Source organism: Mesocricetus auratus, unplaced genomic scaffold (assembly GCF_017639785.1).
Source record: "Mesocricetus auratus isolate SY011 unplaced genomic scaffold, BCM_Maur_2.0 Super-Scaffold_100043, whole genome shotgun sequence".
Taxonomy (NCBI): Eukaryota; Metazoa; Chordata; class Mammalia; order Rodentia; family Cricetidae; genus Mesocricetus; species Mesocricetus auratus.
In genome coordinates this window covers 7,690,042-7,707,911 of record NW_024429220.1, presented here as the reverse complement: position 1 = coordinate 7,707,911, position 17,870 = coordinate 7,690,042, and the positions used below count along the sequence as shown (strand labels likewise).

Genomic DNA, 17,870 nt, shown 5'->3' with positions numbered 1-17,870 from the left:
CTGCCTCTGCTTCCATCAACTATTGAATGAAGGTTCTGTTTCCCAGACTCTCTGGCCGTGGGATTGTAGGCTGGCACTCCCCTATTATTTAGCATTTTAATTCATACTATTTTCATGGTAGAAAGAACGCTGATTTTAACTTCAGAGTTTCCAAGTCTTTTCCCTATGGAAGCCCATCAATGTTATGCACAATTACCAGCATCCCAGGGACAATTTCTCTTTCTTTGTGCTCAAGAAAGTACACCCAGATCATAAGTGTGTGACAGCAACATTGTGTGAGTATCCTTGAATTCTCGACAGCGTTTAAAACCAAAGGATAGTTCACCAACTTCACTACTCATCTTCTGTAGTTTAAACGGTTTACTCTACACTCCATGGCTGGTGATTGCAAGCCTGGTGTAGCCCACAGGGAAGCAGATCCTAGTTAAGTAGTGGAGATTTAATTTTATTTTTTTGAGTGGAAGTTGGAACTTATTTTAACTTAGAGTTTTTTCTAGTGTTCCTCACATTATACATGAAGGCATTAAACATATGCTAAGAGAAGCGTGGATGCGGGGTTAGGTTTACCAGTTGTCCAAAGTCTTTCAGCATACCCAAGGATCATTTCATTGGTTTTGCTCTTTAAGTTACTGAAGACATGAAAACAAGAGAATGTCTAGGTCTAGAGAATCAAAGGTAAATAAGTGACAGCAGTAAAACAAGTCAGGAACAAAGTGTCTGGAGACTCTCCAGAGGGCAGGTCCACAGCCTTCCTCAGAACCGGAGCGTGGGGAACAGTAAGCGCTAGTAGGGAAGACTTACAGTCAGTCATGCATCATACTGTCCCGAACTGAACTACCACAGACAGCATTGGCAGAGGAAATCAATTCATTTGTAACTGAATTTGGACTCACAGAGAATTCTGGGAGATTCAAATGGGAGAGAGAGGCATGTGATTTGTGGTTCAGGTATTGACTAGAGTGGACTATTTGTTTAGAACTTTTGCTGTGTTTTGAAGGGCTGTCAGCATTTTAGCTGAGGAAGAGGCTAGACATACACATCATTTTCCGTTTACCTTCTCAAGGACCTGAACCTTTTCTTATTAGTTGGATGGTTGGAGGAAGCAAGCCTCTGCCATGGGAGGGGGTGAGGGAAGGAGAGAAGAATGAGAAAGGCAACAGGATGGTCCTGGTGGGACAGTCTGTGCTTTGACTTTGAACAGGAAGGTGACACTTCCTTTCCAAACCTGCCCCTGAATATTTGCTGTCTTGAACTTTTTAAAGACACAGCACCTCTCTATAACCCACCGGAATCTCCAGAGTAGATAAATTCACTCAGACAAACTCTCAGGATCCTGGGAACATAGTATCAGAAGAAGAAAAACCTGAAATTGTCTTGTAATCACAACAAAGACTCTCTCTCTCTCTCTCTCTCTCTCTCTCTCTCTCTCTCTCCCTTCATCCATCCTTTCCCCGTCCTGGTCTTTTTTATTTTGGTTTCATTTATTGAAACAAGGTATTTCTTTGTAGCCCTGGTTAGTTTGCTATTCACCGTGTTCTTGAATTTGCAACTGTCCTTCTGTTGCAATCTCTAGAGTGGTGGACATGTTGGCATGCATCACCATGCCTAACTCAGAAGCTCTCTTGCTAGCTGATGGCTAGGTGCCCTGGACCATTGGAATCAAGACATATTCAGGATGCAAAGTCCTGTGCTGCTGGGGGAGTAATACTTTCAATCATGGACTCTGTCCTCAAGGTCCTGAAAACTTAGTTTTCATTTAATTTTTTTCATTTTATGTGTATTCATGTGTGTCTGTGTCAGTACATGCTTCTTGTATGTGGGTACCCAATGAGGTCAGAAGAGGGTGTCGGATACCCTGGATCTGGACTTGTGAGCTGCTTGACATGGGTGCCAGGAATTGAACTTCTATCCTCTGGAAGAGAAGCAAGTGTTCTTAATCACTAAATATTTCTCTAGCCTCAGACTGCTAATAATAATAATACTAATAATAATAATACATTCTTTGACAGAAATGATAGTAGTCTATAGAAATCATGACTCCCAAGGGTGGCAAGGCCATGAACAGTTCAGGCCACCCTTACAGAGATTCAGAGAAGACACAGGTAGAAGGACCCTCAACTGCAGAGGCCACACAGTTGAAGGCTAAAAATACCAGGAAGCTTACAATAATGTAAGAGAGTCAGTTTCTTCCAGGGTTCTAATGATCTCACCCTGAGAATGTAAAGCTGGCAGGAGCCCTTTCTCTGTACTTAACTCCATGATTAATTAAACTCCTTTAAATATGCCAGAACTAGATCTGTCAGTAGAAATTCTGCCCACAAGCTTGGTTCTAAGCCATTTAAAATTTTCTTTGTATTTTTGTGTGTTTGTTTTATGAGCAGTCAGAAAGTTTCCCTGAAGTCAAAGGCTTCCGAGCCAATGACATCTCCCTCACTTCCTTAAACTATAGTACATGGTACTGACTGCTTGGTTATTGGAGAGAAATCAGCTCAGAAAAATGGCTCAAGTTACATCAGGAAGTACAAAAGGAAAGGCTGGAGAAACCATAGAACAGGAAACATAAAAACAATAATAAAGGCTAGAATTTGTGGAAGATCTCCTAGAAAGCTCACAATGTTCTATGTGTGACTGAGGAGAAAGATGGATGACTTATCACATTTTATAGAATTGAAACCTACTTTTATTATCCTATCTCATTTGATGTCTTTATGTAAGCCAGGGAAATAGAATGTCATACAATTCACACACACTCTCCATTTTTTAGATCAGGAAAACTGAGCTTGAAAAGTTTACACGATTTGTCCTTAACTATCAACGACTAGAAATAGGTCTTCCAGCAACTAGCAGGAGTAAATTTTAGTGTGGTAGGATGGCCAAGTCTTTCCTATTCTAGAAAGGGTAATTCTTTAGTGGTTTTGGTACCCTGACATGACTCAAATAATAATAGAGATGACTCTGATCGGCTGTAGGCTCTGTGGGTTTCAAATAAGAGTAAGATGTGATTCATGGTCAAGACAAGGAGACAGGATGCTTCACAATGGGATGGGGTGGGGGGGAGATGAGAGGGAAGCACATTCCAGAAAGGAGGCCTGGGGATGGCAGAGGAGGCAGCAACCTCACCAGTGGGGATTCTCCCCAAACACCATGTGTTTATCAAGAAAGTGAGTAGGGGAGGGAGACATAGGAAGGGTGAGAAGATGGATGCAGGGAGGAAGGGAGGGAGGGAGGGAAAGAGGGAGGGAGGGAGAGAGGGGGAGGAGGGAGGGGAGAGGGCAGGACATCTGAAAGGAGTTGTGTGTTCCCCTCTTTCAACCCATTCCAGGTATATGCTTTTCGAGTGTGTCTTGCTGTGATGTGTGTCTTTCCAACGTAAAGGTGTTTATTTGTTATTTGTTTACTTAAAGGAAACAGCCAGTGACTATAAGGGGGACGCTCGACCAGAAAGCAGCAAAAGTGCTTTCAGTGTTAGTGGAGAGACAAGCTTGCTGGTTAAATGCAAGCAGTATGCCAGCGTCCTCGCACAGGGGCTGCAAGCAGGATTTCAGTACTGTGCAATGTTTTCCTTATTTGCTTACTTCAGACTCACCCCACAAGCCTTGTGTAAATGTAGTTTTTCTGAAGAACGAGACACGGAATGGATGAAATGCCGAAGATCGTGCAGGTGGCCAGTGTGACTAGATAACTCTCCCTCATACTGGTGAAGACCCTCATCCTCATGCTAGTGGTCATCTGCCCCAGTTTTACAGCCTCTTACAAGAGGAAGGCAGGGAGAAGGCAGCAACTTGCCATGAATTAATGAATGAAGTAGTGAAGGCTTGGTCTCTGAGGCATCGTGAAAGTTTCAACTCCAGACTCAGTTTGTCTTCTCACATTATACTTTAAGGTTGAAATAGGCAACTTTCTTGAGCATATAAGAGCAAAGATAACAGAAAAACTGTTCTTATGGTTCTGCTGCATGAAGACTCACGACTGACCGGGAAAATGAGGTGTGAAATGGAGTGTGGCGAGAGTGAGCTGGGTTAATGGAGGAGTCAGTTTGAGGGGCTGTCCCTGGCAGGATTCAGGATGGTGTCTCGCTGATGCCTTCTGATCAACAGTCCGGAAAGCCCATTTGGATCCCTTGGCACTCATGTCCTGAGCTCTTGTGGGCATGTGGGAGGTGAATCTGCTTTAGTTATTATACCATAAAATAATTTATCTAAATTGCATGCCAGAGATTCTAGGAATAGAACCAGGAAATCTGCTAAGAATACTTCCATAAAGGCATTACAATTCCTTCTAAGTGTGAGCAGCAAGAAATGGTTTCTACTCTCCTAAGTCATGATATTCAACTTGTCCAAGCAGCTCAAAGCTGGGTTGAGTTTCAGGGCTTGAAAACTTAATGAGAACAAAGGGAGGAGTGGTGATTGTTACAGACTGAATGTTTGTGTCCCTCAAAAGTGCATTGAAGTTTGAACGGTCAAGGTGATGGTGGAGACTTTTGGGGTGGTTTAGTTAGGGCTGGGAAGCCTCATGGATGGGACTCTCTAACTTCCTTCCTCCCCTGTGCATATGAGCAATGGAAGATGGTCATCTATGAGTCAGGAAATGGGTCCTTATGAGACACTGACTCTGTTGGCAGCTTGTCTTGGACCTCCCAGCCTCTAGAATTGTGAGAAATTAATTTTTGTTATTTTAAAACACCCCTCCCCCCGAGACAGGGTTTCTCTGTGGCTTTGGAGGCTGCCCTGGAACTAGCTCTTGTAGACCAGGCTGGTCTCAAACTCACAGAGATCTGCCTGCCTCTGCCTCTCAAGTTGTGGGATATAAAGGTATGTGCCACCACCGCCTCTCCTAAGCCATTGTTTTTAAAAAAGATTTATTTATTATACACACAGTGTTTTACTCATAGTCCAGAAGAGGGCACCAGATCTCATTATGGATGGTTGTGAGCCACCATATGGGTGCTGGGAATTGAACTCAGGTCCTCTGGAAGAACAGTCAGTACTCTTAACCACTAAGCCACCTCTCCAGCCCTTTATGCCACTTTCTTTGTGGTATTTTGTTACAGACAAGACTAAAAATATCCAAATCTGCAGTTTTCATGCTTCCTATAATTCCAGAACTCCCTACTGCATTGGGAATGAAATGACATTAATTGGCAATGCTAAGGCCTTCCTGCACTCAGGGGCTGAGAACATAAGCAGAATAACTTGGCTTCAGTCACAACTTTATTTTCCCTGAGAGGTTCCCAATGCCACTGTGAGAACCGCTTATTTTGGGATTGGGAAATTGTCTGCTGTGAAGCCTGGTGGTAAAAAATTAAGGATAACCAAGCATAAATAGAAGCTGCCTGCAGTAGCATGGGTGAACCACAATAATTTCAAGTTGCAAACAAGCCAGGCTGCACTCTGGACACAGGCAAATAATATAAATAATATAATTTTATTTCCCTTTTCTCCCCTGCTATTTTATATTTCTTTAACATTTTAAATACTTTTAAAATATTTATTTATTTTTCTTTTATGTGTGTGAGTGTTTCTTGCTAGCATGTATGTAAGTGGACTACATGTGTGCAGTTCCCATGGAAGCCAAAAGAGAGTATTAGATCTCATGGAACTGGAGCTACAGATTGTGAGTTGCTGTGTGGGTGCTAAGAATTGAACTCAAGTTTTCTGTCACATTAGTCAGTGGTCTTAACTGCTGAGCCATCTCTCTAGCTGCTTAGTTTGTTTATGTGTGTGGGTCATTTCTCTCTCTCTCTCTCTCTCTCTCTCTCTCTCTCTCTCTCTCTCTCTCTCTCTCTCTCTCTCTCTCTCTCTCTCTCTCTCTCTGTCCTGCCATGGCGTGTGTGTGTGGGTCAGAGGGCAGCTTGCAGGGATCAGTTCTCTTTTTCCAAATGTGTCCTGAGGGCAGAGCTTACACCATTCGTCTTTGCAGCAATTGCCTTCATGAGCTGAGTTGCTTGCTAGCCTGCCATCTCTGTCTTCCTGTGACAGTGTTTACTTCTGTATCTCAGAAAGGCTAGGGGCTTACTACATAGTGCAGGTTGGCTGGGAACTCAAGGCAATCCTCCTGCCTCAGCCTCATTAGTACTGCTATTAGTGGTATGGACCAACACCATCAGTTTGATCAGATAACTTTCTTTCTTTCTTTTTTTTGTGGTTTTTCGAGACACAGTTTCTCTGTATTGTTTTGGAGGCTGTTCTGGAACTCATTCTGTAGACCAGGCTGGCCTCGAACTCACAGAGATCTGCCTGCCTCTGTCTCCTGAGTGCTGGGGTTAAAAGTGTGCGCCACCAACGCTCAGCTGATAAGATAATTTTCTAGAATTGTCTATTTGGTTCTTAACAGATCATTTTATTTCTTTAAAGGCCCCCTTTTTCTGATAATACAAATGCATGCATATGATCTGGGCAATTGAAGTAATTATATAATTAAAACAATTAGGCTTGAATTAACCATATATAACGGGATGATTAGTTACATAAATCTTCAAGATTTATATGAAATGTACACACTCACATGGATATGGTTCTGCTTGCCTTACTGTACCTTGAATCTCATCTCAGCATATTTAGGGTGGCACCTACCTGTTATTTCCAGTGCTCTTATTCCTTTGCCTCCAAGTGATTGCACGGTGGCTAGAGATGATAATGAGCTCTGTTGGAGATAAAGCATGATCTAAAGTAGATTGAGAGGGATGACTCTATGATAATAATAACAACGACCGTCATTTATGTCCCGTGAACCACTATGTATTCATTAACAACGCGGACATGGGCTCTCCGTTATAGATGTTGTGAATGCTCTGCATCATGGGAAGCATGTTACATAGATATAACTAATTGTTATATTAATAAAACTGCCACTTCACACCTCTGCTCTACGCGCTTTTATCTTTGTGAGAGCTGAATTTTGCAAAAACGTTTTGGTCTGTCAGGGAGTAGGTGGCTAGACCATTGTGCTAAGGAAGAACCCTTTTCTGAATTAAATTGCGTCCATTGCAGCTATATGGCTCATTGGTGGGTGCTATTCAATGCTCAGGCTGCATGAGCTGTTTCCAGGAAGAGAAGCCTGGAGGCGGTGGGGAGCCTGTGAGTAGTGTGCATGGAATTACAGAAGGGGGGCAGAGTAAGGGGTTTGTAAGCCCCGATGAGTGTGGGATTGACTCTACAGATGGGAACCTATGATGGTACTTACTGGCTATGTAATGACAAAACTTACCATGACTGGAGAATTAGCTTGGAGGAGCAAATTGAGACTAAGGAGAATGCTACTGGAATTGCCCTGCTGAGAAATAATGAAATCTGGGATAAGGAGAAAGGTGGCCATATCTGCAAGGAACCTCTCTGGAAAGAGCAACAGGGTTTATAAACCTGATGAGAGCAGATTGAAAGGATACTGAGGAAAATACTACCAAGGGCAAGAGTAGGAACTTCAAAGTTTCCCTTAGAAGCTGAACAAGTAGGGTTAGGATATGTTGAACTTGGGGACCTACGGGGCAGTCAGGTGGAGGCTGACGGAAAGGTTGGGTGTGGAGCTTGCTGGGTAGGGCGTGGGGATGCAGGCGCTTGCTTACCCAGCACATGCAGAGACCACAGCTTAGACTCGGGCAACAGTGAGCTACAGTCCTTTGCGTGTGAGGAGCAGAGAAAGCTGGAGAATTAATTAGCTGGAATCAGGTGTGAGAACGAAAGGAAAGGGTGACCCAGGTGACACTTGGGAACCTCAGTGACTCACCCACAGGGAGGAGGGTGAGTGAGTGAAGGGGCCGAGAGAGTGGCAGGGCGCAGATCGCATGATATTAGCGGGAACACGAAGAAAGGACTGAGACTACTTGTTTTTTTAAAATTACATTTTAAAAATGTGGTGACAAAAACAACCACATAGTTCCAAACTCGAAAATTTAACTATAATTTTAAATGAAATGTTTAAATAGTCTCTACACACACTGTGCAATGGATTTCTTAAACTTTTTTTTTGATTTTGTAAAACTCTATACTCATTGAAAAACTTCCTTACTCCCCACCTGGTAATTATCATTATATCTTCTTTTACAAGTTTGACAATTTTAGATAGGTGTGACATTGTATAGTATTTGCCTTTTTGTGGCAAATATTCTTTAGTGTCCTCTGTGCTGTAGCGTGTGACATATTCTCTAGTGTCCTCTGTACTGTAGAGTGTGACTGTTTCCTTTCTTCAAAGCTGAGTAACTTTGTATCTATGTGTGTAGTCTATTGCTTTCCTTTCATCTGTCAGTGGGCATTTGGATTACCTTGGCTGCTATTAATAAGTGAGCATATATCTTTGAGATGAAAATAATCTCTTGGATTATTTGAAATGTATACTTAAAAATATGCTGTCTGAATTATATAGAAACTGTTTATGAAACTGCCATGCTGGTCTCATAGTCCATGTGTATGTGTTTTAATTCATTTATTTTGAGACAGGGTTTTATAGAATCCACACAGGCCTACGAACTTCTTTTATAGCTAAGCCTGGCCTTGAATTCCTGATTCCTGCCTTTACCTCCCAAGTGCTGGGAATACAGATATGAGTTACTATGCCTGTTGTCCAATTGGTACTTTTAAATTATGTTACTGTCTGGTTTTATTTAGAAAGAATGGGAGAGATATTTAACTTGCATATTAGCTATATACTAGTCAAAGTGCACAAAATGCCTTATTTATGTTACAAGTCACACTTAGAAGAGCTTGAATTATTGTATTTTGAAGTCAAAGAGCAGCCATGCTCACTATGTCACACAGTTAAGATCTCAGATTCCTATTCCGCTTTCTTCATTTCCAGTAGCCAATTTAGCATTTTAATTTCACTTGAGAAGGGGTCATTCTTCCCAAGTTCCCAAACAATTCACGAAATGTTTTCATGATTCGCAGATGACTTTGTGAACAACACCGATGAGTCTAACCTCAAGTTCTTACATAGTCCTGTCTGCCTAAGCAGGAGGCAGAGCAGCTCACCCTTCTTGTTGACAGCACTCCTGGGTTTACACCGCACTGAGCCTCCCATCCTCAGCTTGGCGTTGGCATTGTACCCAGTTGCTGTTATTGCACAAGATTAATGAATAGTTTGCAAACTAGCATTGCTTCTGCGAAAGTTGATGGACATGTTAATTACACCTTATTCAGATTTCATAGTTGCATGACCTAGATTCTTCTTTTCTGCCAAAATTTGAAAGATTCATTGGCATTCTGGAAACTCCAGTAAATGTAGTTAGTATATTAAAATACAAGCAGTGGAGGAACTGGGCCATGCAGGGATGGGTGAACTATTTATTATCTTGGGTCATCTGATTTCAGGCCTAGAGTCCATTTTCAGGGCTGTAGGTAGAGTCAACAGCACACACAGTTGTCCTCTTTTGTGGTTATGTATTTTGCACCTAGTAAGCGTCTCCTTTCCAGTATATGAAAGTCTACGTAATACAATAATATCAGGACAACAACAACCAATCCTGATCTTAGCTACTGGCTGCAGATATCCTCAGTGCATGACATTCCTGTTCTTGGAGTTTGTAGTGTGTCTTTTTATAAGAGTTGGATGAAGGCAGATGGCCTCACAACTTCTTACTGAGTTCTTTCTGTGGTATGGGTTATGTAGATGCTGGAGACACAGCCGTAAACAGGGTAGAGCCTGTTTGTGAGAGGGGAGAGAGGAGAGTGGAGAGTGGAGAGTGAGAGAGAGAAGGAGAGGGAGAGAGAGAGAGAGAGAGAGGGAAAGGGAAAGGGAGAGGGACAGGGAGAGGGACAGGGAGAGGGAGAGACTCAGTTGACAAAACTAGTTGGCAATTACAGCAACTTGTGATAGGGGCTATGATTAGGTTAAGAATGAGGACACAGAAACATTCAAGAGGGTGTGAAGGTGGGGCTTAAATGAGTCTACCAGACCCAAGATAAATGATAAATAGGTGGAAGCACTTACACAGATACGAGTAAATAATCGCCATGTTCTTTGGGCTCCAGAAAAAAACAATCTCTACCCTTCAGATGCTCTCTGCTACCCAAGAGAGCTCGAGCCAGCCCCTCCTCTACCTTACAATGGGTCCCATCTGCACCTGAAACCAAGCCCAAAGGGTGTGGCCACCACCACAAGTTCACTGGCAAGGTAAGACAGGAAACTCCACCTTACAAGACTGGCAAGATGCAATCATTGTTTGATGAAGAATTATGGTGGATAAAGCTCCCTGGAGGAAGTGCTATATAACTTAGTGATTCTTAGATTTAGAGTAGAAAGACTCACCTGGGGAGAATTGCTAAAATCATGACTTCCATTTAATCCTTTACCCTTTAATATTTATTTATTGCTAAAGATTCTGTACAAGAATATATTGTGTGTTGGACATATTTTGCCTCATACAAAATTATAATTCCTGAGCCCCACTTAGAAAGCTCTTAACTCATTCATTAAATAGAGAATAGGGTCTGAAACTTTGTTTTTCTATGGTGTTTCCAATCAATGCTGGTGCTGTCTGTCCTGGACTACAAAAAATGTACAAGGTTGAAAGAGGACAATGTGTGTGGAAATGTGCACTTGTACTCACCCACGGGAGATGGGTCACAGAGCAGAGCGATGGTCAGAGGAATATTCCAAAGTCCCAGAGGAAACAATACAAAAAAAAAAGGCTTAGAAACAAAAGAAAGCATGACACACATAAGAATCTCAGTACCACGGCATTAAAGGGAAAAGTGGTGAGGGGGAAGGCAGAGGTTGGTGTGCTAAGGCATTTGGACTTTCCTCTAAAGAGCGTCAGCCAGGTGAATGATGTGTGCGATCGACAGGTAGCTCTGACTTCATGAAGACACCAAGGTGGAAGGGGCAGCATGGAGCAGGGGACAAGCGGGCAGTGCAGTGTTCCAGGTGGGAGCTGACAAGGACGCAGAGAGGAGAGGAAGGTGTGTGTAGCGCCATAGGTGGTCACAAATTCCTGGCTCTCCCTCTCATTGGGGATTTCTGTCTCCTTCCCCTGAATACACTCTGTAGGATCAGGAATACTGCTGTGCTAGACTCAGGCATAAGGTCAGCCAAACTTCTCTTTCTGGAACATTTGTTCTTGGGTATTTAAACTGCCTTATGACAAGGTTGGCAATCTTGCTGGAGAGATCATGTGGGAAAATTGCAGAGAAATACATTCATAACTTTCTGATTACTTCTGTCAAGGTCCTAGAAACTATTAGGCTGGCCTAGCCATGAACTGAACCGATTTGTGTTCTAGTCAATGCTATGGAGAGCAGAAGAGTTGCTACAGTACCTGGACTGAATTTCTGGCCCCTGATGTCTTGACCATGATAGCTATTTTAGGCCACTGAGTTTGGGGTCATTTCATTTGTTCTTTGGCAATGAATAACTGGAGCGAGTTTCAATCATTGAATCACAATGAACGGAACTATTTAAGTAGTAAGCAGAAGATGCGAGGACCTTCAAGTAGCAAGAACGGTAAGGAGGGAGAGAACTCTGAGGAAGGAGGAGGAGTAGACAGGGTAGAACTCTGAAGAAAAGAACTGAAGAGCATCCTTTGGACTTAGTGGCACAGCCATCACTTGTGACATTTATGAGAGTCTTGTACATAAGCCAGAGACAGCATGCAATTAGGAAATGGTGGCAGAAGTAGAAGTAACTCTGTCAAGAAGAAGGCAGTATGTACGGAGTGAGAAAATATTTTAGAAGTGTTTTAAGTCTTTAGACTCCAGTGTATTTCAGCGATATGGGGAAGATGAAGGAAAGTGTAGAGGGCATGGAGTCCTTGTGCCCGCCGAGAAGCACTAGGGAAACCAAGGATGACAAACACACGGGGTTGCCTTTTCAATGAAGAGATGTACACACCTGTGCTCTGCCCAGAGGCTGGGAATGGACATAGTTAATAGCCTAACGACTTGTGCAGTCTGTAGGGCCAGTCTACACCTGATTTCCCCAGACTATTATGCTTATTGCAGATTCTTCTTCCTATAGACCTTCATCTTGAACATTGCTTCACGGTTAATAGAACCTGTCCTTATGGAAGATGTCACATATACTTTACAATAGTGTAGGTAACCTCTATACTATCTGTAGGGTCAGGCCACACCTGACTCCCACAGACATTTATGTTTATCTCAGTCATCCTACCTAGAGCATTGTTTCTCACTAAGTAGAACACATCTTTATGGAAGCGTTCATATGTTCTCTGTAGAGTTTCAATGTCAGTGTATCTTAAGCTTTGTTGTATCCACAGGATTGAGTTAATTATCACCAGGAAGCTTCTTCCCCCAATTGTGGTGTGCTTAACTATGCCTTAAATAAACTGCCCAGTGTCAGACTTGAGCCAACACTGGCTACTGAGTCATATTGAACTGGATTTCCTTCTTGCCTCATATGCTGTGGCATTTGTAGAGACCCAGAGGAAAGCATGAGAAAAAGTCCCAGTGGCCAATTATGTAATGATTTTACAGAAGTCAGAAGGAATAGTGTGCAAGTAAAGGTATTGTCTGCCACAGGGAGATCCTTTTTTCATGCATGGGAGGCAGTAGAATGACGACACAGAGGAAGAGACATGTACTGATGTGTAGTGGGTAAAAGGTGAGGGGCCCCGTTGTCTACGGTCACCTTTCCATGAGCTAGGAATAAAGATTATGTGCTAAGACTGGAGGGGTAGTTCTGAGTTTAGGACTTTTAGGAGACTGGGAACACGAGATAGTCAGGAGCTATCAGGAGACCTATTTCTGTGGCTATTTGATTTTTCCTTTGCTACTTAACACTCCAAGTGGAGAACTACAGAAGGCAGAGTGGAAACTTGCTGCTCTCCAACAAGATATATGGGGACAGTCTAGGTTTTATTGGAGAGGGAAGTGGGAAGAACACAAAGAGAGCGATGGGAGGAGTGAAGCCCAACCTGAGGAATCAAGGCCTTGATCAGGTTGGAGGACAGAAACTGGATAACTAGTTTTGTTTCTGGTTTTGTTTTTGCAGGTTCCAGGTGATAATATTGTCTGGCGTCCAGAAAAAGTGGCTAGAATGGAGATGAGGTCATGAAGGTAAGGAAAGCAGAGATCTGTGTCTTACACTCATCTCTGCTCTGGCTCTTTATTTTCTGTGGGTCTTTGATGACTTAAGTGTGGGCGGTGCCACCAGTGTGTGGATGAGGAAGTTCTGCTGGCAGACAGAACCACACTTGGGGACTACTACAGAAGTCTCGTTCTGTTAGAACATGGATTTTGGCCCAGGTAACCTGGATCTAGAGTCAGGCTACTCACTCCTCAGTCTGGAAGATGTAAGGGTGGAAAAGGGATGGGTGGTGGGGGAGGGGAAGGAAGGTTTTAGAGATATGTGGTGAAGGTAGGGGAAAGCCATGTAGAATATGCTGTGGGTGTTACTAGGGTACTGGAGAAGCAGAGAGAACATTTTAGTTTCTCCTTGGAATGGAAATAATTCTCCCATGGGTGTGTGGCAATTGAATTATTTTCCTGGGTAAATCTGTGGAGTGGTTAAGTGGTTAAGTGGTGAGTTCCTGCCTCCCTTGTGTCCCATACGAGACAGTCATCTAAATTCCACGTCACTCAGTCATGCTAAGACTCAGGTGATCTGACCAATCAAGGAAAGGACTGAACAAGATGCTCATATTTAGTAGATATGGTTGCTGCCCCTGTACAAGGTTGTGGGACAATGAGCAACTTCCCAGCAGGGATTGACTAGGGAGGCTGGGGGCTATTAAGAACTGAGGACTCTGGAAAAATCTGAATTTCAATTAGTCTTCTTGTCCTGAAAGGAAGAGAAAGGCACTGTTAGGTCTGAAGTTATCCCTGGTTGCAGGACCCACAGGTCCTATTGATGAGGACTAGGTCCTTCTGTTAGTGTTTGTTCCTCCAAGTTTAGTTCCAGAAAACTGAGCTCATATTGTCATTGGTAGAAGCTGTGTTAGCATTGCTTGGGGAAAAAGAGATGAAACACATCCCAGATACTAAAACCCACACAGTCCAATAAGCAGCTGTTGAGGCCACTATGAAGGAACTCCCATTTTCCATTCCCTTAACTTGCAAGAATTCCTTGAAAAGACAAAATTTCTGCTCCATTTCCAGCTCAGCTCTGTCTGAAGGTCAGTTACTCAGCCAAGGAAGGGAAGAAAACAAATGGATGGCAGCTGAGGATATGTGACAGCTTAGATAAGACAGTGAGCTGACTACCCAGAATGTGACAGTTTAAATAAGACAGTGAACTGGCTACCCTCTAGGACAAGGGTTTCCTCTGAGGCAGTTAGGCACTAGGCACTTCCGAGTAGGCTTAGATCAGCCTTGGGGAATGTTAGCTGCATAGGGAAATGGAAAGCTATAGATGAGAATTCTCAAGAGACTTGTGTTTGTAGCACTGTGTACCCTGCCAGCACCAGAGGCAGGGCTGGTGAGCCAGAGAGGGCGACTGCAAGTGACTTCAAACATTGTTAGAGTGCTGCTGCCCGCTAACCTCTTTTTCTCCCCAACACAATATTTTTATTAATTATTTGGGGGTTTCAAATGATGCATCCTGATAACATTCACCTCCCCATCTTCCCAGGTCCATAGCCTCTCCCTTGAGACCTCCTTCAAAGAGAAGAAAAACAGAAGAAAAACACCAAGTCCAATTTGTGTTGCCCATATACTCACTGGAGAATGGTCACACTCCCCATGGCCAGCCCTATAAAGAAAACAGTCTGTCTCCACCCCTCCTCTGCCAGAAGCCATCAACTGTGGAGAGCTTCACTCCAGGATCCCTATCACAATTTTCAGAGTTCTTCTCGATGTCCAGTCTGTAGTCATCAGTATCACAGCAAAAGAAGCTTCCTTGTCCTTTACAGTCAGTGGCAGCATGGATCACAGACTTACATATGGTTTCTGGAAGCATTGCAGACCACAGACATCAACATGGTCCTGGGTCAAAGCATGGACCTCAGACACCATCATGGTTCTTGGAGGTGGCAGACCATATGAACCTCAATATGGTCTCTGGTGACAACATGGGGCACAGGCCTTATCATTGTCTCTGACAGCACCACATACTAACATCAACATATACATCTAAATACACACCACCTACATGCCAACATACACTCTAAAAACACACCACATACACAACATACACTCTAAATACACACCACATACACATCAAGGTGGTCTCTAGTGGGAGCACAGACCATGGACAGCCACATGGCATTCGGCTGCAGCAAAGACCACAGAATGCCCTTGGTGACCTGCAAACCTCTTGAAACTCATTTTCTAGTTGCCCTGGGAGTAAAACCTCAAGTTTGGCTCGTTTCCAGTCTTTAACAAGTAAATAGCAGGGACCTAGTAAAAAATATTGAGACAACACTGACCTTCAAGAAGTTGTTGAAGGAATAAGGCAACAATATTTCCATATTTCAAGGCAGAAAATAAAAACAAGAGAGATGACTGCTTTTCCTCCAGTCACACAATAATCTCTAAAACAACACGATAATCTGTGTTGAGTCCCAGCCCCCACAGGGTCTCTGAGTTGTTTGTCAGCTGATAGCCACAGTGCATCCTACTCTCTAGTCCTGGCTTACTGCTCCAGCATTGCCCCACTGACATCAACATCTAGCAGGAGGAAAACATGAGCTCTTCCACCTGGTGTTTTCCCACTGTCCTGTAAGTCTGTATATAAGTCTATTCCCTCTCTATGAGAGAAAGAGAAGAGAAGAGGAGAGAGAGAGAGAGAGAGAGAGAGAGAGAGAGAGAGAGAGAGAGAGAGAGAGAGAGTGCTCTTAGCACTTGCAATAAAGACACATAGGTATGGTACATACACATGCATTCTCCTGACAATAAAAATAAAGGTGGCAGACACATTCTCTTAGCACAAACGGTTGGACGTCTCATCTTTCATTTCCTGATACCTCGGACTTGTGGCGCAGATGCCATAAATCTACAATGTATACACAAACTTGTAGCATCTCTTACCCTTAGCCTAGACACACTGAGACTACCAGGGAGGCCTGTGCCTTTCAGATGACATGAGAACCACATTTCCCTTTAGATGAAGGGCCCCCAGAGAGAGTTTGCTAAACTGAACACTATTTCAGTTTCCAAGGGGGTGGGGTTCATAGTTGAATGGTGGTGGGGTGAGGGGCTGGCTGGTGGGAGGAGATTCAGCCAGAAGTAGGCTATTTCTTTTTCTCATTGTAAAAACCTGTCCTGGTGATTTACAACATTGCATTGATTCCCATCCTGTCTGTGGGAAAGGAAACCAATAGAAATACACAATAAAAGCGAAACAATTAAATGGCTCTAATTATTTCGTGACTGTTGAAATGGCACTCTGCTGTTCTTTTATGACTGGAGGGTCTGGCAACAGCAGACCCTGCAACCCGGCTCTTGTTAGAAGTGCACACTCACAGGTCTCACCCCAGACTTGCAGAACCAGAAGCTGCCAGTGTTGACCAGCAGAGGTTGGAGTTCAAAAGCTACTGGGTGGCTCTCAAGCATGCTGACCTGTGAGGAATGCTGGCTCAGACAGACAAGAGTAAAGACGAGATGGAGGATTATTCTCCATCCTGGGCTAAGATTTCACAGTGTTTCAATGGGATTTTCTCAGCCTGAATTCTAGTGATCTAAAGGAACCATTCCATATGCCACTAAAACTCTCAATACTGGGCTAACACATCGTATTTTCAAATGCACTTTTCTTATCAATATGGGAGTATTTTTAGCGATAGCCTAAATGACTGTGGGCTCCCTGAGGGACTTCCTATTTGCTTATATCGAGGACATGTTCTGCATTCAGGCAATTAAAAACTCAATGATATTTATATTCATCATTTTCATTTTTAAGTTCTAATACCAACCAGTCTGTATGCCCAAACTTGAAAATACAGGCATAGGGTATTTTGGAATTCAATTTTTTTCCTTTCAAAAAGTGCATTTCCAGATTCTTATACATGAGACACCTTTTAGAATACACAGGGACAGTGAGGAGCCAAAGGGGGTGTAAGCATGAATTTGTTTAAGATCTATAAGCTGAGAAAAAAAAAGGTGTGAGAGGAAGTCCAGAGACTCTAGAAGAAACCCTGAAGAATGAGCCTTTTATGTTGCTTATAGTCAAAAGATTTGCATTTTTAAAGTCAGTGACTAATGTAATAGAAGATTCCAGTTAAATTATTACAGTAGCTTCTGATTCTGGGCAGCAAAAAAATCATTGAGTTTTTAAATTACATTCTTTAGTCTAGCACAAGTTGGTATTTCAAACTCTTTTTTTTTTTTTTTTTGGTTTTTATGAGACAGGGTTTCTCTGTATTGTTTTGGAGGCTGTCGGTCCAGCCCGGCCTCGAACTCACAGAGATCCGCCTGCCTCTGCCTCCCGAGTGCTGAGATTAAAGGCGTGCGCCACCACCGCCTGGTGGTATTTCAAACTCTTGCACACTATTTCTAACATTATATAAAGTTGGGCTCCCTAGCGTTTCTCTAGCTGGTTCCTAATTCTCACACAAATGCCAGTAATTATTTTTCTTTGTTCAAACATAGTTTGTATTGGGGCACAAATTGGTGATACCGATACTCTTGGGAATATTATCTGGTTAGCAGGCTATGGAATCGATAGTTGTTTACCTGCCTGATGTGTAGCATGTGATTGTTAACCTGATGTTTGGGCCTCAGTGGCGTGGAATCTCTGACTTGTGTGCCGACACAGGGTAGGGCCCTGGCAATCAAACTTGCACCAGAAAAGCCAGCGATCTGCTGTGATGGCTTTCCCCAGGGCTGAAGGCTCACTGTTGGCCTTGCATCAAAGGGGAGGCTAAGTGGAAATTTTACACTGCAGATCTGTTGTAATGCGTGAAGATACAAAGACATCCACCCTGGAAAGGTGTTTAATCCTGCATGCTCTCTTTACTGCAGAGACCCTTAGAGCAAGCTCCA

At 43.1% G+C, this 17,870-nt stretch overlaps 1 protein-coding gene and 1 long non-coding RNA gene across 4 annotated transcripts in view; one reads left to right on the top strand and one right to left on the bottom strand.

Annotated features, from left to right (window-relative positions):
* Lhfpl3 (LHFPL tetraspan subfamily member 3) overlaps positions 1 to 17,870 on the bottom strand; it is a 518,223-nt gene that overhangs the window by 107,363 nt on the left and 392,990 nt on the right. The gene's annotated exons all lie outside the window — the stretch shown is intronic.
* On the top strand, positions 12,220 to 15,656 carry LOC121135829. The gene is made up of 3 exons (XR_005872950.1): positions 12,220 to 12,552; positions 12,943 to 13,007; positions 14,521 to 15,656. It is a non-coding gene; the product is annotated as an uncharacterized LOC121135829 (long non-coding RNA).